Source organism: Dreissena polymorpha, chromosome 7 (assembly GCF_020536995.1).
Source record: "Dreissena polymorpha isolate Duluth1 chromosome 7, UMN_Dpol_1.0, whole genome shotgun sequence".
Classification (NCBI taxonomy): Eukaryota; Metazoa; Mollusca; class Bivalvia; order Myida; family Dreissenidae; genus Dreissena; species Dreissena polymorpha.
In genome coordinates this window covers 11,606,818-11,633,150 of record NC_068361.1, presented here as the reverse complement: position 1 = coordinate 11,633,150, position 26,333 = coordinate 11,606,818, and the positions used below count along the sequence as shown (strand labels likewise).

Here is a 26,333-nt window from a genome sequence, read left to right as displayed (position 1 = left end):
AAACACGAAATCATAGAATTGCTAATTTCGGTTAATTGATACATGTCATAATTTTCTTACCCATGGTTCAAATTTTGAGTGCATGTTGTTTTACAAGCTTTTATATTTTCAATTTTCCCGTTTTAATTGTATATTTGAATTGTCGTACGACCTTTGATGAAACAGTCCCCAGCATCTTTTAAGTTTTGCTTCATTATAATATACAGGGACATATGTACCAACTTTTTTCTTAAATTACTTATAAAAAGAAAAAAAAATGATTTAACAATATCTCTTTCTGATTGTTTTCAGGTAAACATAGCCATGTAAGCAATTAATATGCAAAACAAGACTCTAAAAATAATAAGTTGTATCCTAGTATCCTATTTGACACCTTTAAAGTGCATGAAATTACACCAAAGGAAAATAAAGTCTACAGTTCATAGAAAATGATCACTTTGTGATTTACTTAAAGAATCAATTATGTATAGATACTATATTTCAGTTTATATGTGAATAATGTAATGTAAAATTATATTATTTCAGAGCAATAACTGTTAAAGGTCAGTTTTTAAATATTTATCCAGCCCTATAAGCTGATCTGGAGTCCTATGTGTTGTTGGGTAAACCATCAAACAAGCCAATTTTAACTGTCATGTTTTATCATCCGCTCCAAGAGTCCTTGTGCTTCGCTACAAATTCAAGCGAGGAAGCAGTCAGTTGCTTGCACAAAGTGGTCAGTACTTTTGATGCAAGAAATGCTGGCTAGGTGTTCGTTCCATGTGTATTTTGTTGTTTTCTCCGTCCACTTATATGCTTAACAATACGTTGGAGATTTTGTACTAACTTGAACTAAGGTCTTCAAGTAATTCTGTAGTGTTTACTTTGCATCATGCAAACTAAATCAAACAGTAGAAAATTATACACTCCCAGTATGAAAATATTCCCATGGCACATGGAATAATTGTCACACATGTGTCACTAAGATAAACCAAAGGGATTGTAAATTATAACTTAAACATTGCGTTATAAAAGTTGATCCGAAATCCGTTCTCTCCGAAATATAGCCATATAAATATGTCTATGTATTGAGGTGTTACGTAAGAAACAAGAAAAATCAATATCGCCAATAAATTAATTATAATAAAACGTACCAATTATCACAATGTGAACTTCTTGCTCCGAAAATAAATTAATTGTCCATTTTAAAGAACACACTGGCTGCCGTCATTAAATCATGTATGCCTGACCCATTACAAAATGTCAGGGGCAGGTAATCAAGACTATTGTTCTCATCGCATCAGGTATAATATAATTTTTAGTAACGATTGTAAGAACAAACGACAATAACGACGTAATACAAAAAAGATAAAATTGAAATAATTTTGTATCATGTATGAATAAACTGATTGCACTGGATTGTAGCTCGGTTATATTAATCGCCAATTCTTACAATTACATTTAAATCAATTACTATATTTTAAAATTGCCAAAGTTTAGTCTGATATGATTTCAAATTTGGAAAAGCTTTTTTTCGCAATAACGACGACATTCTCTTATTATTGAATCATTTAATAATGAACATGTTGTAGACAAAGCAGACTAATGAAGTTATCACTTATTTCTCAGAATAAAGGTTTCTATGGTAATAAGGTTTTCTGTTATAAATCTGTACATTGACGGAGTTGATTCATTCAGTGAACGAAATTGTACAAATGGTTTCCTTATTGAGGATATGCTCATTATAGAACAGTTGGATACCACACCTATATATAACGAAAGCGTTACACATTTATTTAAGTATATGAGATTACAAACACTGAATGTCGCACGCGTGTGTTCGCTTTTGTTTTGTAGTATTCATAGAGTGTTGGGCACAGTTTGCGGAGGAGGGTGAACTATGCGGTGGATATGCGGGTACCCCGTGCAATGAGGGACTGAAATGTGTTTATTCACTGGGTACTGCTGGTCGTTGTAGAAGTGGTGGATTGTTTGCGGTGAGTTTTAAATATAACTGAAATATATTAAATAAATAAATAAATAAATAAATAAATAAATAAATAAATAAATAAATAAACAAACAAATAAATAAATAAATAAATAAATAAATAAATAAATAAATAAATAAATAAATAAATAAATAAATAAATAAATAAATAAATAAATAAATAAATGGATATATAGATAGGTAAAAAAATATATAGATAGATAGATAGATATATAGATGGATAGAAAGATAATTCCAACATTTGGTAGTATGTTATTCATGCTCGCATATTGATGCATATAACGCTTAATATAATTTTATTTATATTAAAACCCGTCTAGCCATATGCGTTTTTTGTTACAGATTTTACACGCTCTCAGAGACGACAGATGGTGAATAATCTATTAAGAAACGGATGAATGCTGTGATAAGTCCAAACCGATTTACCTTCATTACCGAAAACATATTTTATTGGCTATTATATAACATTTTGATACTGATTTAATTATTAAAATTTCATTTATAAATATTTTCGTAATTCGTTTTATGCGTTGGTATTTTGAAGGGGAAGACTTGTGTGGTAATGGAACTCAAATCGATTTAAGGAAATAAATAATCACATTAAAATCTGCAGTTTTACAAAATGCATATTCATATTTACATAACACTGATACACCATATGGGTATTCGTTTGGTACATGCATACTGCAGATAATGGTGTTAAATTGTTATACATTGATATTGTTATACACAAGCGTTTAGGTGTAATCACTGAGAATGTGTTATTCATACTCAATCGAATTGCATGTACAACTAAATGAAGGAGAGTAAAACAACAAGGATTTTCCTGCACATTAAAGTCCGAATAATATTGAAGTCATACATGATCAACATAGTTTAAGTGCATATCGAGAGACAGTCTGTCGATACTATTTGTTATAACTTTGCTTGAAGCAAGTGATCATATTTCCTTTCATTACACTTGAACACATATAGCAGAAAACTACACGTAATAACTGATAACAACTGGAGCAAATGCATTTGAACCGCCAATAAAAAAGCACTATGATTAAAGATCGGCTTAAATAAATTTCACGCCCGTCATTAACGTAAAACACATTGTGGTATTATGTCACTATAGAAAATTCAAATCGCGATCAACTGTATATACTTTTCTTGTAAAAGGCAGACTGGGTACTCGTAAGGGAACGACACACAACCATCTTTTTTTCGAAATGTCTTTACTCTGTCAATTATGTGTCATTCATTTATGCAAAATTATAATCATAATTTCAACGAACACATCTTCCAACCCGCTTGTAAATGCGCGATGTTGTTAAACTTACATATTTAACATTGACCTCTTACTGAAGGAAGTCAGATATGAAGAGTCTCACAACCTGCATTCCGAGTTGTAAAAACAACGCCCTCTTACGGAATTAAGTATTATTGATAAGTATTGTGTTGATGTCATATTTTGTTCGAAGTAATTGTAAGAGGACAAGAAGAAACAAGCCTAACTTAACTAGAATGTGTTTGTTAATGTTTGTATTGTCGTCTTGATATATAACTAGCAGAAGCGAAACTTTATTATTGCACAATGTCAATGTATTTTGGAATGTAAACAAACAATATTAACACAATATAATCGTATACAATTTCACACATATGTCATTATATATAATATATAATTACAACTTCTGTCACTTTCATATGAATGCTGCACACTGATTGGATAATTTGTTTACGTGACCGGTTTTTCATTTTCCGATGAACCCACTTCGTATGCAAATTTAAACATGAATATTCATGACGATACTTTCTGGTCATAAACAAGTTGCCAAAATAAATCAATTACTATATTTTAAAATTGCCAAAGTTTAGTCTGATATGATTTCAAATTTGGAAAAGCTTTTTTTCGCAATAACGACGACATTCTCTTATTATTGAATCATTTAATAATGAACATGTTGTAGACAAAGCAGACTAATGAAGTTATCACTTATTTCTCAGAATAAAGGTTTCTATGGTAATAAGGTTTTCTGTTATAAATCTGTACATTGACGGAGTTGATTCATTCAGTGAACGAAATTGTACAAATGGTTTCCTTATTGAGGATATGCTCATTATAGAACAGTTGGATACCACACCTATATATAACGAAAGCGTTACACATTTATTACACAAAATGACGTCATATTTTTCGCGAAACTTAATGGCGTTGTTTTTTATTGGTAAATAGCGAAATGACGTTTTGCGCGAACTTCAACGATATACCCATTTGACGGAGATGAAACCAGAACAGAAAATAGATTAAAAAGGACTTTTATGACCCTTATCACGATAGAATTTCAGCTTTGAGATAATTTTGTGTTGTAATTATAAAAATTGAATTGCATTTTTCTACATTTCATCGGTGTATGAACTGTCGGGCAAAATACACCTGATTTATGCATAAACGCCGTCGGCGTTTATGCAAATTAGGCGTAATTGTCCCGACAGTTCATACACCGATGAAATGCAGAAAAATGCTATTCAATTCTTAAGTACGGAGCATTTTAAAGTGTAATGAAATGCTTAACAAACGCCCATGAACATGTTGATTATACTTGATTTTTTAAGGGGTTTCCACTCATTACCTTAACAGTGGCTGTAAACATTTGGTCGAGTTCCATGCCCATATTTGAAGACATACATAAATATAGTATAATACATTTGTAAGCTTCTATGATAGAGTTACCTTAATACCAAGCGTTATCGGAACATGGACTATTTTGTAACACCGGTGTTCAAAACAACTTGATATGCTTTTACTTATGGGCAAAAATAAATGGATAGCCAATATGTATATATATATATATATATATATATGTATATCAAACTAATGACATAAGGCAAAGACATAAACAATTACGGAAATCGTTCAACAATATAATACCGAATAGTTGTTTTTGCTGTGCCTTTTAGGCCTCATGCACAGCAGTGCGTATTCAAATTACAAATATTCGGAATCAATACTTTTTCACAGAAGAAATTTAAAAAGTCATTTTGATAAATGTATTTGAATATTTACAGGCAAAACAACATAATCCGATTTATTAAATACACATATACAAACAAAAGATACTCTCTATTAGCGTTAAAATAATTTTAAAATTAGAATTTGAGATGAAAGCAGGTCATGTTATTCACAATAAGAGTCATGCGTAGGTTACATTAAGTATGTTGTATAATGTATGGCCATGTATCAAATGTAATTCAAAGGATGTAAAATATTTGCTTGGACGATGTGGAGGGCAAAAAGTGCAATAGATACACCGGTAGCTCATGCGGTCCTAGCTTCATTTGTATTTGATATTATGGAACTGGTAGAAATTGTAGAATTTAACATATTTGATGTTGTAATATTAGAGCACACCATTTACATTTCAGTCAGAGTTTCAAAATAGCTGTATAAGTTGTTCGTGTAATGGTTGTTAATTTAAATTAATTATGATGTCAATGCACATCTGCACACTTTAGAATGATTGATACTTACTTAGTTGTATTACTGAACTTACATAATTCAAACTATACAATAAAAACAATCATATTTATAAAGTATGTCTCAATCTAAAACGTACAATAAACTCAAATCACCAAGCGTGCGTCGCATACCATTCATATCTTTGTTAGGTTGAGAAGAGCAATGGAATAACAAATCAACAATAATCAAGGTATAAGCGTTAAAGAAACATAATGTCATGCACATCAAAAGCGCAATTAGCGTACGCATTAACACCCATTTTCATTAATAAAGAAAACTCAATTGTTCGGCATATTGACGGATCCAAACGGACGTCAATTTATCAAAGAATTACATCTTAAATGACCGTCAAACGTTCCCGCCTACAACTCATTTGAATAAATAAATACCAGTTTACACCAACTAAATTGTTATTTTCTATTAACATTAAACGCTTCGTTGCACACACGGCTCATCGCTTATTCAATTGTCCCAATCCTTTTGTGTCGATCTTTATTTCTAGTGTAATGAAAGCATAGTGTATAAACAATTTAAAGGTCGCGCGTATGTTGTGATTGTGATTGTATTTAAATCACAGGTGGTTAGCAAATGGCTATGGTATTAATTAGTAAAAAATCATTTTGAATGAAAAATAAACTATAACGAAAAATCAACTTATCTAAAAACACATTTCACTATCAAATATATATATTACAAGGTATTTAACTCAAAATGACCCGAAGATAGGTTACATCGGTATTAAAGCCATTACTTCATCAATTGTACAGCGATTTCCATAAACTCGGCCTTATTAAAAGCAAAAATAAATTTTCTTTCTGGAAATGTACATATCTAGCCATAGTTTTACAACTGCTGGGTCAAATTTTAAGAAATAACACGATACACAACTCGCGTAACCTACTCGTAAACGATCTGACCGGATCCAAGTAATAATATTAAAGAGTAAAGACACACCTTCGCGTTGGACCAATGAAATCGCTCGTGTGTTTAACATGTCGGCCAGTTGAAAGGTATGTGAACAAATGTTTTAAAAGGCGTTGGACAGTTAGTTTTGATGCACAATGTAACGTTAAGAACGGTCAGAATGTTTTTTCATACGTTTTATTGAATTATGGTACCAAGGTCCTTGAATTTTGCAGGGAAAATGCCCTTTACTCAGTGAAGATTTCAGTCGGGTCAGATTGTCCGCGAGTAGGTCACGCGAGTGTGTTTTTCGATCTTTCATTTAAAAAATATAATGTTATAACTGAAAATGAAGGTCAAACAATAAGATGTCATTTACTTGCAATCAAGTCGCATCGGGTATAAATTGTTTTGTTCATAACGCATTCCTACAATCAATATTTTCTGATTTGTTATATTTAAGGGTGTACAGACACGCAAAGTTGTATTGTGGAAACAAATATGTTTTATTTGCCGAAACGATGAAAATCAAAATATTTTCCGACTTATTGAACGTCATTTTGTGATGATATGAACCTTAATTGTTATTTAATTTAACATCTATAGCAATGGATTTCGGGTGAGATATGGTGTAAATTGACTAAATTCATTGATTGCAACTGTGTTTCACCAGAGAAACTTCAAACCACTTTGTTCTATCGAGTTTTCATTTAAAGAAAGGAAAGAATATCGTTTTTTTAGATTACAATTGTATAACAATTCCTTATAATTATGAATCACTATGATCAATAAAAGTTGTATCATCCTTAACATGGCAGATTTAACTTACAATAATATTACTTTCCCAATGCAGATGTCAACGATATATTGTATAATCAAATTTTACACAAACTAGTATCGGGTTCTATCATATCACGTTTGTAGCAAATTCAATATATGAAAATAACATGTGGTCCCAATAGAACATATTATTACAGTTCAGTTTTTGCATAAGTGTAAACAATTAGATTTTCACTGTCGTCCCCTAAACTCGTCAAATGTATATTTCATTTTCTCTCTCTTGAAATGATTTTTATAGCTTATTTTAAAATCAATAAGCAAATCATATGTACAAGGAATTAATTCGCATTGAATCAAAGAGTGCTAACCAGCTATGAAAATAGCACATTTATATATATATATATATATATATATATATATATATATATATATATATATATATATAATGAATTTATAACAGTCTTTTGTGTTATACGATTCACTGAAAGACTTTGAACGTGTTTAGTAGCAGAAGTAGTAGTAGTTGTAGAAGTAGTAATAGTAGAAGTAGCAGTAGTAGAAGTAGTAGAAGTAGTAGTAGTAGTAGTAGTAGTAGTAGTAGTAGTAGTAGTAGTAGTAGTAGTAGTAGTAGTAGTAGTAGTAGTAGTAGTAGTCGTAGTAGTAGAAGTAGTAGTAGTAGTAGGAGTAGTAGTAGTAGTAGTAGTAGTAGTAGTAGTAGTAGTAGTAGTAGTAGTGGTAGTAGTAGTAGTAGTAGTAGTAGAAGAAGAAGTAGTAGTAGTAGTAGTAGTAGTAGTAGTAGTAGTAGTAGTAGTAGTAGTAGTAGTAGTAGTAGTAGTAGTAGTAGTAGTTGTAGTAGAAGTAGTAGTAGCAGTAGTAGTAGTAGAAGTAGTAGTAGCAGTAGTAGTAGTAGTAGTAGTAGTAGTAGTAGTAGTAGTAGTAGTTGTAGAAGTAGTAGTAGTACATGATGTGACGTCAAGTCCGCGGTCTTATCTTCATCTCTAAAACGTGTATATGTAACAGTAAAACTGTGTTGAACATATGTTTGTCAGTTTGAAACACTATGATCCCTGTAGATGTTTAAAAAAAACATCGACCCATTTACATTTGCATATATTTCCGGACATAACACACATTTGTTTCAGAATACAACAATAACAAAAACCAACAACATAAAAGCAAAACAAACACTTGATATGTATATAGGCATACAATAGAATGATAATGGACGAAACGTTATCGTTATATAAATAAAATTGGTTTTAACTCGAACCTGTAAAATCTACAGGTATATATGTGTGACTTGCACTAAACCAGAAAGGTACTCGCCTTTCAATCGCAAGCAAGCATAAATTATTGCTTATTTACAAAGAAGGTAAAGTAACTAACTAGAAGCATTTAAGAGAAGTCAAACTTGTTAGTTTAAGTTGAACAACGAAAACCATATGTCATACGAGTATTTGTAAGTATACAGTTTCCCACCGAATCAGACTTTTGCTTGATGCAAATGTTTATTAAACGTATTTCATATATATTTCAAAGATAAAAACATGTTTTTATTGAACGAAAACATACATGATTTGACTTATTTCTTGCCCCAGCAGGATATTATATTATCAGTATGTAGCTATATATATATCCATATATACGTTCCGTATACACTATCGCGTTCGACATTTGTGTGGTTTTTGCCTGGTCTACTATCTTAGTGTAAACAAGTCACCCGACTTTTGTTCTCACGCGTGCTTTCGACTAAGGTGGTCGACTTTAAAAAAGTGTATGATGTGTACTGCTCTGTTTTTGCTAAACTATAACTAATGTTTTGATGCTCTTTTAAAGTAATCCGTTACGCCTGTTTGTTCGTGCAAACGAAAACATCCGCATTCAAACATATTAACCGATTGATGTTTGACGCTTTCGTAAATGGAATATTAACAATGTTTGACCAATTCCAATCCTTCGTGCGGTGTTTCTTGTCATTTTTATAAAAAGATTAACCTGTTGAGACTTTCTTACAGCGAGATCGGATAATCTCCCTTTTGATGTGTATTCGTCCAATTGCTCTCGTGGTTTAACTACATAATGCATTCTCTGATAACGTAATAAGAATATTAAAACCTTTAAGATGTTATATAAAGCCAAACCATAATTATGTGTTTACATTTTATGAACTTCAGTATGTTGCTTTTCTCTTCATTTGAAGCGCATTTTTTATATTATCTCGTGTGTCACGTATCATTGAAATGGAACAATAATTCAAAAAGGTCACCAGTTGAAAATCTTTGCCCGAGAACTTTGATCCTTTTATGAAAATCAACGAACAAGTTAACATTTTTAAAGACTGACGTGAATATAATAACGTTGGATGATAAAACGGTTTGTCACTCGTTAAATATACATATATGTAAACAAGGTAGAACAAAATGCCTGAAGACGAATAAAATACGCTCGTCATACATTAACTGAACGATTAAGGGTTTTCGCACTGCAGCATCTGTTACATAAATAAACAGCAAACACGCATGCTCGCGCTAATATTTTGCATGTCTCCCATCGCTTCGATTGTGACAAAACATTAATGAATCATACGTATTTATTTGCATGTAAATGTCAGTAAAGAACACACCTACTTGTTTTGAATTCATGTGTTACATACATTACTAACAATATTATTGTTTATGATCAATAATGATTGATTGCAATAACTATCTCACGCACTGCATCGACATAAAACCGTTTACATTTATTAAACTAATCATTTTAGTCGGATTCATAGACCATGTCAATAGACACATGTGACGTACAAATACGTTTATATAAATCGGAAGGTTATTTCTAACAGCGAGTGAATAATTGGGCGACAGACTCACGCCAGTCATGTTAATTGCTACGTAAGTATAAAAATGACATTCAAAACCACGCTTAAATGCAATTAGTAATCAATCTTAATTATCCTAACTATTAACATACATATATATATATATATATATATTCCGAGTAAAATATTACCGAATAAAGGAAAATACGTATATAACTATGCACTAAAAGGCCTTCGAAATTTTGTCATGCAGTACATATTAAATCTTGAATATTGTTTCAATTTTCGAATATGTTTTTAAAGAGCCGTTTTATTCCAAAGAACGTTTCAATCAACATGTTGGGGCATATATGAATTTTCTATGGAGACAAGGTTTAATCAGGTATTGGGACATTAAGCATTCTGCCCGTTGACCCAGTCTTGCTATGAAAAAGTTGTAGTTGTGATTTTTTAACGGAACTGTCATAGTCAAATCAATAATGTGCCTATCAAATACGCATAGTTTTCTGATTTAAGTCAAAATATTTCGGTGTGTGAGTACACAGAAGTATGAATAACTACCTCTGATATATCTTTAATATCTTTGCTGGTTTATGGGTCTGTTTTCTCAGAAAATATGAAGACATTTCCTGTGAAGGTTGGCTCTGTTCCAATAAACTATCAACATTGAGGTGGAGGGTATATCGAAAACACGGCTTAAATTGTTCGGTTTATTCAGTTGATAATGTCCTCATGACTATAGAAAAGTGGTTTTAATTATACTTTGATAATAACAAAGAAGCCATAGTTTTAAAAGCAATATCTGTAAAGTGTTGAAAGGTGAATTGTACGTAATCAAACAGTAGCCTGACGTTCATTTTTGCATATACAAATGTTTAGCCTGACGTCCATGATATTGCTGTGTAAAAGTTATATTATATTTTTGCGCATACAAGAGGTGTCATCCCTTTCGATTAACGGCTAACCAGTTCTGATGTATGAGTCATCGTTACTTACTCTGGTTTCCTATCCTTAGTTGCTGGCGTTTGGTAGTTAAAGTGACCTGTTTATAAATCGGTAAATGGCCAAAATTAAAAAAAATATTATTTTAGATTTTGAAATTTAAGTTGTAAATATGTTGCGATGAATCAATGAAACTGAACATTTATCATGCTAATAATATCCAGTAAAGTCGTCCCGAATTAACCTGAGCATTCCGCACAGGCTGATTAGGGACGACACGTTCCGAATAAACTAGACTTTTACTAAGAAGAGTCTTATATGCATCGTTTAACGATTTAAAAACCTGAAAATTATAAAGCGTTACAAATGCGAAACGATTGAAAAATTGAATAATAATAATCAACTTCTGTTGTTATCGTTACATTGTGTAACATTACGAGGATTGCTTATTTAAAGTATAAAATAACCTCACCACATATAGAAGCGCGAATTGCCGAGTATTTTTAAGCGTTAAACAATCTCTCCAAGGGTCAGTGGTTCGAGCCCATTTAAGGATATCTTTTTTTTCTTTCTGAAATTGTATTCCTGTTTATACAAGATCTTTTTAGTTTCGATGTTTACAGTCATGAATTGAAAGATTTTAATGACCGATTTCAGACCAAGCCAAAATCTGTGAACAAGTCTATTTAAACAATTGGCAACATTCGATTTAAATACCTGCTTGGTGAATCAAAAAAATCAGAACGCGCCCTGAGTTGACCTCGAACCTTCTATCGTGTTTTGTTAAGGCTGTAATAAACTGCGTATATTGACCCGATTTTATCACATGCTATACCCAGTTTCCCATGTAATACAACCATTACATATTTTTTATAGTACACATGTGTAATACAACATTTTAAGCGTTTTTATTGGCTTAATTTTCGTTTATTGACCAATCGCATTTTGTTATTTTGCTGAAATGACGTTGCAACGTCAAATGACGTCACGAAATGTAAACAACATACGGGATTAATCATTATGTTTGCGTTAATATTTATTTAATTTGCTCATTTAAAAAAGATCTGACACTCGTTGTCATATCATACCATATTTTATTAAACTCGTCCAAGAAATTCGTTAGTAGGCTCGCCAAAGGCTGGCTTACTAACAAAATTCCTGAACTCGTTGAATAAAATATGGTATGATATGACAACTCGTGCAAGATCCTATATATATTATTATATAAATGGTTATTGAACGAGTCGTGAGGGCGAAAGTAAACAGATAAGGATATGGAAACTAATTTATTGCTGATGTGCATATTTACCAATTATTTTGTCTATGTTTGCCTAATATTCCAATACCATTACGAAATTCCGTGACATCAACTGGCGTCTGGCACGCATTTCAAGAGCAGCATGCATGTCAACCATTTGCGTAGCTGCCAAATGTAAGCACTTTCGAATGTCAGGGCTTATTTAATACTGGGTAAGAGTTGCCAATACTTTAAACAAAATGTATATACAGTTTACGTTACTTATAACTCAATAAGCTTGCATGCTAGGCACCGCATTCCAGTTACTGTTCGAATATCAAATTCGGAAAAATAGATGGAAAATACAAGCTCAAAATAAATTCAACCATATAACTGTATAAATATGCGGGAAATACACCCGTGTACCTGGATACCTGATGAGTTACCTTTTTTCAGGCATCGTTGAAAATATATGATTTTATGAGCAGAGAATATGGACAACGCGTGGTAATATACAGCTTTCAAACGCAACGATTAAATTAAATTTCTAACTTGTCTTTATCGATGGAAAACCTCTGAAAATTTTATGATATGATAAAAATTAAAAAAAAATAATGTGTACTTATTTAATACGATTAACTATGGTTAATGCTGATGATGACGTTGACCGACTGATGATGATGACTGACTGATGATTCAATTAATAATGATACTACTGCTACTTCTACAACAACAACAACAACAACTACTACTACTACTACTACTACTACTACTACTACTACTACTACTACTACTACTTATACTACTACTACTACTACTACTACTACTACTATTACTACTACTACTACTACTACTACTACTACTATTACTACTGCTACTACTACTACTACTACTGATAATACTACTACTACTACTACTACTTCTACTACTACTACTACTACCAGTACTACTACTACATCCACTAATAATAATAATGATTATCGTGATGGTGGTAATGGTGGTGATGATAATGTTGACGATGATGATGACGATGATAATGACGATGATGGCGATGATGTCGATGAGGATGATGGTGATGATGATGATAATAATAATGAGGATGATGATGATGATGAGAATGATGAAGAAGAAGAAGACAAAAAGAAGAAGAAGAAGAAGATGATGATGATAATGATGAAGAATGATGATGATGATGATGATGGTGGTGGTAATGATTATGATGATAATGATGATGATGCTCCTACTGCTGCTGCTGATGATGATGGTGATGTGGTTGATGATGTGGATGATAAAGATGATAAAATGGCTGCTGCTGCTGATGATGATGTTGATGACGGTGATAATGCTGATGATGATGACAATGATGGTGCTGATGTTCTCTTTATGTGTACCACTTCAAGGCACGTTGGTTGTAAATAAATGGCAAACGTTCGTATGTGTTGTACACCGATGTTTGGTTAACAAGAAAGTACGGTAATGCACTGTCTTAAGTCAGCGAGAACATTAAAGCTTGATATTTATTATAAATGAGGTTGCTTTTATAAATAACGTATAGGCTTGCAAGAAGAGTGAAAGATATTTTTTTTATTCTTTAACCAGAAGAGTTCAAATAATTGCACGTCTTTTAAAATGTTGGTATGGTAAATACGGTTGTGAGAAGTTGTAATTTTACCTAGAGAGTAATCGACTAAGATTTTTTTTTATATATTTGTGGATATAGAACAATCACCTAGATGTTTTGATAACCCGCAACGACCTCGTGAACGCATGTGCTACTAGTTTCGTTTTCGGAAAGTCCTAAAGTGAATATTTATTATCATTTATGTCATACTAAAAATTGAACATCAAACACGCTTTATGATAAGTCAACATATACGATAACATAATGTTGTAACAATTATAGAACAAATGCAAATCCAGAAATATAATCAGGAGATAAATTCGCATCAGCACACGCTTGTATTTAAGCCTTTAAGAAAATACATAACTATACAAACATAATGTCTATGAATCATGTCCAACGTGTAAATGAAATTTAAGAGCAATTTCGTTAAATGGTTGTTGCTCTATTCATACTTTCTCTTTTGGATGGTTCTCATTAATTAATTTAACCAGCTTTAGTATGCAAACTAGGCTGTTCGCCTGTTAACAATATATCGTCTAAAGATTTTATCTTGAAATAGTGTTAAGGTAGCGCGATAGATCGTGAGTACTATGATACCGTGGAAGACATAATGTTTCCGTCTACTCGTGTTCTGGCTATTATAATTGTTATTACTTTTTTCTCATGCTTTATATTTATTAATAAATACATTGTATGACATGTTTCATAAAAATGAAATTCTGTAAAGAAGTTCAGTTAGAAACGGCTTACTTTTTGTTTATTATAGGGATTCCTACTAACTGCGACGGGGTTCTTTTTTCGACCAACCACATGTCTGACCACATTGATGTATGTTCACTTCATTCGAGGTGTAAGAATATATCTGTTCACTGATACAGTAGGGTTAATCTAGCATTTAACTCAATGTCATAATAATCTTGATTATATACATGTTTGCTTAAATCTACAGCTTCCTTGTAATAAACACGTCATCCGTAACACTTAGATGCACGAACAATCAGAAACATTTTCGGGAGACTTTTTGGAACCGTTACGGCAAGCATGTACCTTTATGAAACTGTGGATTTGGACGTATGAGAGAAGGTTTACGTACGTTATGGAAATGTGATCGATAACAAGAGACGAACGTGACTGTTGTAAAGCTCGTATCTTCCGTGAAATGATAATCTGTCTCTAAAACTGATAAATTAATCCTACCTAACATGAAAATCAAAGCAAAGGTAACGCTTTACTAAAGCACATTCGAATGGGAGGTAATACCACTTTATACTCCCAATTAATATAAACGTATTTATGCATCTTGCATTATTTATTTGGTGTTTTATTACAAACGCAAACTATGACATTAAAAGACTGGCATATTTCTTAGAATTCGTATAAAATAACAATTTGTATTACAGCGCCACAAAACTATGTGTTTGATAAGTAGCAATATAAAACACTTTTTCTCCTAATCTTAAACGCATCGCATTGGATTCAAGTCAATAAAATACAAATAAGTGTTCCGATTTAAACGCAAAGTTGTTAAAGCAAAAACTTAATTCAACGCCCACTTTTACAGCGCAGGCTGTCGTTTTGCTTTCGATGAGGGTTTGGAAACCTATAACTTATAACCCAGAGTCGTGCATATCTGTACTAAAAAACAGCAACGTTAACATAAAGTGGTTTCAACTTATATGTACACTTAATCTTAAATACCTAGGCGATTAAATCATCTAGTGATTTTATGAACGTATTACGTTGTCACCTACAACTTAATTGATTATATCCGGTTTGGTATTTAGATCAAAGGAATGTGTTTTCGTCACACGCTTCACCGAAAATTGATAAACATTGATATGGCCAAAGATTGCGTTTAAGCGATATATACTTCTCAGGTTTGCATTTATTCATTTATTGTGTGGTGTTGAACGAAGCAAAACGATGAACAAGCCTTTGGTATTATGTGCTGTTGTTCTAATAGCATCAGGTAAGATTTATGTACTTTTATTGTATTTTTCATCGATATTCCTGAGAACACCGTACACGTGCATTTGGTTATGAATCCAATATGAATATTTTGCTTAACAAATCGAGATAACATTAAGATCTATGTAAAAGGAATAACAACTGAATACGAAGAACACCAAACAAAATTGCAATAAAGTTAAATCATACTCATACATACCGATAAAATAGTCTGTCGATACTTATTTCGTTCATTAGATGGATGTAGAACATAAGAGGCCAATACATCAGTTAAAAAGCAAACAAACTAATAATATACGTCTGTCGCCTTCAGTTGTGATGTAACGTGTTAAAGCCATCTTATAATTTGTATATATGTATGCAACTCAATTAAATGCGCATGCTTGCCGTTGTATATAATAGTAAACAACGGCTTGTTTTTCAGAAACTAAAACTTGTAATGAATTCAGCTTCTCGTTTGTTATAATATGCAATAAAATAAAATAAAATAAAATGAACATCACAGAAAAAACATGTTTAAACACATGTTTCTACAAAAATAAGGTATTGTTAATATAATCGTCTGTTTACACAATTAAAGCTCAATATTTCGAGGCAAGGTTAAGTCCGATATCAGGCCAATGTACACAATGTTATTGGTTGCATCTCTGTGTAATACAAAATGATTGCTAAACACAATATCGTATGTCTGGCGGTTGTTCTTTCATGTCGATCATAACTCATACACGTGTAACTGTCAGAGTGGTGAGAATTTTTTTTAACAAAGTAAACATCATGTTTTAACATGTGGTAGAGACAATTGAATAAATTTAACAAGAAATCATAGATGACATACATGTATATGTCTCACAAGATTCTAATCAGACAGTATTTCTGACAGGTGATTTGGAGTTTACGCAGAGTGTGCATATGATAAGTGAAAGTAAAGAAAACCATATTTGTGTATTGAGTTCGAAAAACGTAATGTGCTTATACTTATAATGATAAAGTAGAACTTATTTTTATTGTTTTTAAAGAGACGGTAATACCGGATTGACAGTGATTGTGTATTACTATAAAAGATACATTAATCAAACATCATTCATTTACTACATGAAATCACGAAAAGATTGTGCTATAATTATGCGAGGTATCTTTCTCAAAATGACTATTTATCTTCCTGTCTTAAAGTGAATTAAATCTCCTTTATTTTATTTTTTCATTTTGTTTAACTAAATTATGTAATGTTATGTTTGGTATGAATGAATTTTTAGTGGTCATGTACTAAGTTACTTCAAGTTATGACTTGCTTCAACCCATGTTTTGTTTTTATTTAAACACTGTATATTGCAAAATACTTAAATAAATATAATGTGGAACTAAATGACCTCTTTGTATACTATGCATTTAATGATAAAGAGGTCCTTTATAAAGTGTATCGAAGTCATGTATGAGGGGGTAAAACTGGCTATAGACATGGGCCACATTACCAGAAAATCATGAGTTAAGTAGAATAAAAAATGTGTCTCTCAAAATCATTACACAATCCAACGAGCTATGGATATTTTGGCCTAACTGCGTTAATCATTGTTACATACCGTATGTTAAAATAAATATCGTTTTGTGATACAATAAAAAACATTTAAGATTTATCACAATCTAGAAAAATATTTATTTCGTGTCTTAAATCATGTATTCACAAATGTAGAAATGGCTGAACATTTCATGCATAAGGGAACATAACTGGCTCAGTGGTCAGATTGTCAATAGAGAACTTCAAAGTAAATCATAAGTTAAATAGTTGAAACATTTTCGTCTCTAAAAACATTAAACAGTTTAACGTAGTATGGCTAGCTTGGCCAACATGTAGAGCGAAATCAACATTTATGTGTTAAAAGTAACTACTCAGAATTGTTGAAACAATCAAAACTGAGCATTATCCATACAACATTTGCTTATTAAATGTGGTTGCCGTGCTAGAAGGTCGGCTTCGCAAAACGTTTACTTAAACATTAATATGAATATTGGATTTTATATTATATATATTAGTGAAATACGGTAAAAAATAGAATGCACATGTATTTTATTTTTTCATAAAAAATGCATCTTTTAAATGTTTAGTTGATAGATAAGCATATGACCATTGGTCAAGAACTAAAAAACGCTGCTTTAAATAATGTTCTCGAATAGTTGTACTAATAGGCTTTGCTGACTGGAATGTACACCATCATATTGATACACGCACTTGATGAGCTGTATCTACACAAATCGTTAGCCAATCGACTTTTTCCGACTTGACATTATCTTTATATTATCATCATATTTTCTAAAAGATCCCGGTTTGAGCAAGTCTCATTTAGTTACACGTATATGCTCATTCAAACTATTTATAGTAAATAATTATAAATGGCTTCAACATTTACATCAGTGTTTGAATGCTCAAAAGGGTATCGTATTTGAAAATTTGGTCTATTGATAGAATTGGTTTTCGGTGTTACTTGTTAGGCATATTAATTTAATTGTTTTGTATTGGAGATTATCTAGTTAAACGTTTAAACTTGCGAATAAATTAAATGAAATTTTAATGTGTTAAAATTTAACCCATTTGTGCCTAGCGTCTAGAAAAAAGGCCTTGGCAAACAGCGTAGATTCAGATGAGACGCCGCATGATGCGGCGTCTCATCAGGGTCTGCGCTGTTTGCTTAAAGGAATTTCTGTTAGAAATATTCAAATTATATAGGAATAAATATACTACACTTCCCTAATTTTGGAAATAAATTGATCCAATTCAGAAGGATGGGAGAGTCCACTCGGCATAAATGGGTTAAATTAAAAGAAAAGTCGAGTTTCTAATTTAGTTCCTGTACACTATTCACCGTAAAAATACTATTTTTCTTTATGAAAATTGATTTATCAAAATGCAACTAGTTGTTAAGAACATATATTTACTTAAAGTTTTTATAAATATGATTTAATATACTTACCTTAAAATAAAAATAATTTAAGAAAAAATGGCGTTAAATTAAAACTGAATCTACATTTGATGGTAGATTTCTTACAGATGATGCGATCTTTTAATATACTGACCATTTCGAGTGATATAGGTATATTATAATTGTGTCAATAATCTATACAATAATACGTGTTTATTTTGTTTATTGCATGCTTTGAGGTATGTCTGAAGGCCGTGCAGTTTTCGAACACAGATTTGGCGTGGCGGAGGGGGAAGCATGCGGCGTGTTTACTGTGTGCGAGCCCGGACTATCTTGCCTACCCTCACCAGGGATAGGTTCCGGCCGTTGTAGAATACCGGATATGGTAAGATCTGCAATATATTCAAACATTTAAACTTGTCCTAAAGAATATTCCGTTTATAATCAATAATATATACTATTTAATTTTGCGATCTTTCTTAATATTTATTTCCACATTTGCTTCTTTCACCAAGTTCATTTCTTTGGTTAGCTGGGCCTAGTTTTGTTCTGTTTCATCTTTAGGGCATTTGGATAATTAACTGTTAGTTCAGTTTAAAGAGCACAATGACCACTAAGTAAATATGTTCGGTATACAGTGCATTTTATTTGAGAAGGGAATTCAAATAATTAAAAAGTCTTAAAAGCGCCCGTTTTGAACTTCTAAAGCCACGGAGAGCTTCATGTCAATAATCCATTTTAGAAACACATATTCCCGATAAAAAAGATTAAAAAACTTAATGTATATTCGGTATACCAGCTGAACGATATTTGTTTTATTCATCAAACTGAAGAGTTTCAATAATAATCTTAACTGAAATGTATTACGTCGCAAAGTCTGTTTTTGCTTTACCGGGAGGTAATACTAATATATCTCACATTAAAATAGGCATATTAATGCATATATCGATAGGTAAGGTCTGGTGTCTATTTTAATATTGTATATTTCTTTCAGATATTTTAAATCTTGATGGAAGAAGAAAACATCGCCACAATGATTTGATAACCTGAAACAAACGTTAACCTGTAAACGGATATGTGCTGCTTTTTTGTTTACAAAGTTTACATTGTGTCATATGACACGTTATTTGTGTTTATTAGAACTGTGTAAACTAAACATGTCAAACATGTCCATATGATTTTGTCACAATTTACAGTCAACAATTATTCAAGAAAGGACAATGTCATTTAGTGATAAGTTTTACCAATGTTTATCATAATAAAATTGCAATATCCAAAATTGTTTTTTAAATCGTTCTATACATGAATATAACTTTGAAAAAATATATTAGCATGATTAAAATCCAAAACACTAAGATACATTTTTAACATTGCTCGCAGATATTAACGCCTTAAAATAAACTGTTTACTATAGAAACATCATGTATATGAATCCTGCCCAACGTAGGAAAGGACTTTTAACAGTAGTTTCGTTAAATGATTGTTGCTATGTTCATCCTGTGTATGTAGGATGGTTTACATTAAATTGTTATATCTATGAATACTTAAGTCAATACATTTAACGTATGCCAGTTCAAATAACTGGATAGAACATACACTCAAATATACTTCTAACGGAATAATTAAATGGACTTGGTCACAGTTTGATACAATGACCAAATTATTGGACATTTACTATAATCTATAATATCCACTATATGCATCGTTTGACGATTTAAAAATCTGAAAATTATAAAGCGTTACACACGCAAAACGATTGAATATTTTGGAGAGTTTTGTTGTTATCGTTATATCCCTTAACATTACGAGAATTGCTTATTTAATGTACAAAATACATTGGTATCAAGTGCTGCACAAATTGCCGAATATTTTCAGCGGTTCACTTTTACTCCAATGGTCAGTGGTTCGAGCCCAGATGTGGATTTCTTTATACATTTCTTATTCTTCTGTTATGCTGGAGCTATTTAGTTCCGATGTTTACCTTTATCTATTTGAACAATTAAATTAAAAGTTTCAAAACATGCTCAAATCTGTGAACAAGCCCCTTTAAATAAGAAGAATTTCAGAAACACAGCATAAGATATCAACTGAGATAAAATAAATTATCAATGCCGCATTGACTCCTCTGGACCACGTTCGGTTTCATCGTGCTTCACATGGAAGCATTCATACATTATTGATTGTATATTCTCAATTATTTCTTTCTAAGAACAATATGACCGGACACACATTATTGTTCTAAGATTTGATTAAAAACAGTGTGTGTGCTAGAAGACCATTGCAGACTTTTCGATTGTACACTCAGCAAGCTCGTACCACACGTGCAGCAAATGTTTGTGTTATCTTCGCATCAGAGATCATACACAATTTACGTTTGCTCTGCCTTCAAAATCACCTGGTCCAAAAAGTGTAAAGAACTGTCTTAAGTTGAGTATAGTTGTCAAGACACGATCTTCAACCCTTTCTAGCCTATAGTAACTTTAATGGACATAGATGAACATTTAATAGGTATTCGGCAGAATCTATGGGTTCTCAATGACAGTCATGTGCCAATCTGGCATCAGAGCTATGAGTTTTCATCGTTGAAATAAGAGATCATAAATTGATGCTTGATTAGACCATGCAGGAATGAGATATGCTGTCCCATGACTTCGTCGGAAACAACATATTTTGTAGAGTACGTCATTTTGTTACTTTTATTTTAGATCGCTTTAGTTCAGTAAACACGCCACCATTTGTATTTTAGTTCGGATTGGTCGATCAAACAAATACGCTATTAATTATTTCACAATTATATTAGTTAATGGTGAGAAAGTGTCATAACCATGGCCGTTATATGTTTTTATTATTGTTGATACCTTTTAGGGTAATTGCGATAATACATTTATGTTTAAGTACTGTAAACCTGAATTGTTATATTAAATTCAGCGCCTATTATTAAAGAAACATGTAAGCGTACATAATATGGCGTACATAAATGACATCACAAAACAATACATAACATGTACATGAAAATAAGAATACACTTCGATTTTATTTATTTATATTTATCTTCACTCGCAAGAGAAAAAGAGAGGGCTTAATAAATGTTAACATTACGTGGTAGTTTAATCCCCTCTTAACAAGGGCATACACAAACGAACATAAATTAAAAAAGAAAAACACATTCTTTTTTATTTGGTAATGGAAATTTGAAAACGTCAATGAAACAGACATCGCCAGGATTTATAGTTAAAGAAAGATATATCACATACTACTACTGAAGTATTGCATCATATAATATCTTGAGTTAAAAGTTTGACTTATTATTTCTTATTAATATTTGAACTAATGTGTCAGAGATTCGAGCCCAGTTGAGGGTTACTTTTTTTGTTTCTTAAATTCTATTTTTTGTTTTTTTACTGGAGCTTTTTAGATCTAATGTTAAAATTCATCAATATAAAGCATTTAATGACAAACTTCAGTATCAACCAAAATCTGTGGAAATCTGTCTCTTTACATACTTAGCTATCAGCTAAAAAGATTTGGCAACCAATTGTGCCTTTATTTATGTGAAATATTCAAACTTTGATGTTACTTTTCACCATGATCAATCTTCTTTCCAACGTAGCATCGTTGGGAAGACAAAGTCATACTGTTTTAATAACAGTATAGAAAAAAAAGTTTTTATACTCAAAACTTATCTAAGAAAAAACAACACAAACTTGCTTTTATAGTCATAAAAACTGTCTTTATATGCATAAAAACAAATATTTAGACTGAAGTTGTAAGGCTGTAAAACACGTATCAAGTAGTGCAAAAAATGTATAGGCTTTTATTATCAATATAAAATATATTCAATTGATACCACAAAGTTCATTAAAATTGCATTTAAAAAAATGCGCACTGATACTGAACAGAAGATTCTGTATGATTATAACAATAAAGAATGTTACAAACCGGATGTTTTGGGATTATGAGACCATTATTCCCGAAAAGTATATGAGCCGAGCTTTGTGAAAAGGGGTGCTTAAAGTGTCGACCCTTATTAGCCTGTGCAGTCCGTACAGTCTAATCAGGGACGACACTTTCGGCTTTGATGGGTTTTTTTCTGTGTAAAGGAAGTCTCTTCTAAGTAAAATTTAGTTTAGGCGGAAAGTGTTGTCCCTTATTAGCCTGTGTGGACTGCACTTGCTAATCCGAGACGACATTTTACGCTTAGGCATTAAACCGCCCCTTTACAGCGCACGGCTAATATAATTAGTTCGTTTTTGTTCAGATGCATGCTGCAATTTATCGCTCAAAGTACCGATACTAATTTATCGATTATCTCTAACTACATGAAAATGATGGTTTATTTCTGATATCAAAAAGATATAACATGGGATCTAGTTTGGCAGGATATGTCCTGCCCTTTTGAGATGATATCAGCTGCAAATATGTTGGAATATTCTATTATCTCGAAAAGATGACTCTTGCTTATAATCGACTGTATAAAGGAAGAGTTGCGTCAATTATCTGTTTCTGCTTCACCAAATTTAGACAACCGAACTATCAAAACAAAACATTATTTAGAAAAAAGACTAAATAAAATGTTTGGCCCTTGTCAATATGAAATGAAAGCAGAGCTAAATTAAATAAGGAACTAGTGACTAGTAATAAATAAACACTCAGACCGTGGAATACATCTGTATAAGTTCAACACCTTTCAAAATTACCATGTGATTTTGAAAAACAAATGCCAGCTTGGTTTTCACGCAAAGAATAGTGGTATTCTAGCACCTTCCGGAGTAAATCCATTATCAATCAAACTCACCTGGATTTAAGAATGAAGTCATGAGGAAAGGTCTGCATGGATACCCGGGGTCACCGAGCAATACTCCTTGTTGGTAATCTGGATAAGTTGTAAACGTTATCATGCGTGTATAAATAATGACAACTCTAATAGAAAGAGCTCTTTTATTTTGGCATTTTAAGAATGTAAGTTCACAATTATTTGTGTCTTTTGGGAAATTCCGAATCATGAAAAGTTCAGCGCTGTTATAATAAGCATCGGCAGCGGGCACAGCTATTGAATAATTGTTGATTTACAAAAATGACATCATTAACAACTACCTTGATGGTTTTCCTCCATGTGCCAACAAAGTTCCGTCACCCTGAACACATGGGCGTCATGGCAAGAGCCCGGCCAGGTGCGTTAATGCTGGTGAATCGTCCTAAAAATACGTTATGTTGATGTTCTTTGTAGAAATATACACAGCGTTAAATTTTCATAATAAACAAGCATCGTGTCCATATTAAATGAAGTTTGATAAAACAAAACGACATATTTAAAGACACCAATAATATATAATTAATTATGGATGTTAATTATTGGCATCGCTTTAATTGGAAAATGTGAATATAAGTAATTCAATACCTAGTGACATCAATCGCATTTTGCTAATATAAGTAATGAATAGCATGTTATGGTCATACATCAAAGCTACCGCAATTAATTCTACAGAAAATTTACTTTGTTTGAGATGTGTACACAAATCTGTTTAGTGCATTACAAAAGTGCAATAGTGCCAGACATGCAATCACCCTGCAAGGTACCTCAGCACCTCAACCACTCGTAGCAGTCATGTCGAGTACATGACGTGTGACGTAGTTAAAAGTTTATCAAGTGCATATGCCTAAACACATTCGAATATTGCTTGTAGTGGTGACAGGATGGCTTCAGGGTCTGTATTTAGTTTTTTCTAAAACAATTATTACAGGCCCTTAATGCAAAATCGTCAGTTATTGTGTTACATGGATTATTTATAGATTTTATAGAATAAATTAAGGTAAGATATTATTTTGAATGTTTTGTGCACTTTTGTTTAATTATTCTTTATTACTTTTGATACAAGTTTCAATCTACTTAGGTAGTTGTTCATTTAATTTTATCTTTTGACAAGTGAACGGCGAAAATTTAGTAATGACCTAGTTACATTACCTTTATGTCATTTTCATTTTGAAATTACTAACAGTGTAAATATTCGACGACTCACAACATCGTTATCGACTTAACGGGTACACCGAATATCACAATGTGAAAAATATTGGTGTAATGCGATCAAACTGATAGCGACATGTTTTGTCGGCAACATTACAACAGTTCCCAATATGGTCGATAGAGCGTACGAAAGTATAGCAAAGTAAATTAAAAGGAATTATTTGTTGCTTTAATAGTACCATTTACATAAGTTTGTGCTTGAAACAGGTAAACGTTGAAAAAGTTTTGCAGTATCAGTGTTCCTAAGCCTTTGCAGTGGTGATGAAATTTTGCACCTTTGGACAATAGACGACGTATTGCAACTCCCAGCAACCCTTTGGGTTATAAAGCTGAGAGATGAATTATTGCAACTAGTTTCGTCTCGTGCGTCGTTGTAGCTTATGTCCGATCAAGTCCACTAGTTTGTCGATGTTCGTCGTCGAAAATCTGTATCGTCTCCGTAATTTATCGTCGTCGAAATCCGTCAATTGTCTGTCAACTCGTCGGAATTGTCAGGTTCGTCGGTGGTAAGGGTCTGTTATGTCGGCCATTTTGTCTAAATAATGTCGCGCGACTCGGCCATTGTGTTTAAGTTGCCACTCGGTTACTTGACTTACCCACCTACAGCAGTAGGGTATGTTTTAACCAGATTTTAACCGACCGGTATAACTTAGCATATTTTACCGACAAGTTATCAACAAGTTACCGACTTTTAACCGCCGGTATGTGGTTACCGACGGTTAAACTGTTTATACAATCGGGTGCGGATGTTCTTACTTCTTTGTAGTCATATCTGTTATGACCAGGTATTCATTTTTTTGATGGAATTATTTTAATTATGCTTGTATTGGGCAGATTACCAGTAAGAAACCCCCAAAACGACCTTCAACTCATATGTTCTACTTTATAAATCTGTTTTTTACTTTGTTCATATACAGGTTGGCTTAGGTCTCAACATTTTGAAATAAACCTTGCATGTGCTTTAATTTTTACCATGGCCCGTATTGATGCAGTTTATTCGGGGGTGGGGGGATGAACGCACATGCATGTTTAGTTTAATCTCTGGCTTTTACATATAGGTTTTTTGTACCCCTACAAACGAAGTTTGTGGGGAGGAATATATTGGAATCACTCAATCGATCGGTTGGTTGGTCAGTTGGCTTGTGAGTGAGAAGTCGATAAGATACAAACAGTCAAACATCAACTTAAAAACAATCAAATGTGAAGAGACAACTGTGAGTGTATACATTTATTATCAGTTTCTGTGGATAATCGCCCCTTTTTGATCTAAATCGGATAACTATTTCATACATATTTAACGAATTTCAAGTTAATGTTAGAACAGGTGCTGCTTTCTACGTAATATAACACGAAAGGTTTATCTATATATCAGAATTTGATGAACAATGTCGGTTTAAAAAAAAATAAAATTTATGGCACAAGTTTCCCGTACACAAAATTTAACGAATTGAGCAAATCGTTATCCTGGACTATCTGGATCGAAAAGAACAATCAGGTTTGAATACTTGCAACAGATATATAGCAGTGTAAAACAAAATATTGTTCAAATGCACATTATGTATATAATAAACATTAACAATCTCTCTTTAGTTTATGCCATAAACTCATTTAAAATAAATCCTTTCTTTTCTGCCTTTG

At 32.2% G+C, this 26,333-nt stretch overlaps 1 protein-coding gene and 2 long non-coding RNA genes across 3 annotated transcripts in view; 2 read left to right on the top strand and 1 right to left on the bottom strand.

The window, feature by feature from the left end:
* Nucleotides 1-26,333, top strand: part of LOC127839277 (uncharacterized) — a 193,269-nt gene that overhangs the window by 1,691 nt on the left and 165,245 nt on the right. The gene's annotated exons all lie outside the window — the stretch shown is intronic.
* LOC127839273 (plancitoxin-1-like) overlaps nt 1-26,333 on the bottom strand; it is a 284,745-nt gene that overhangs the window by 157,454 nt on the left and 100,958 nt on the right. The window lies entirely within an intron of this gene.
* On the top strand, nt 15,625-19,942 carry LOC127839278 (uncharacterized). The gene is made up of 3 exons (XR_008030266.1): nt 15,625-15,762; nt 18,913-19,058; nt 19,668-19,942. It is a non-coding gene; the product is annotated as an uncharacterized LOC127839278 (long non-coding RNA).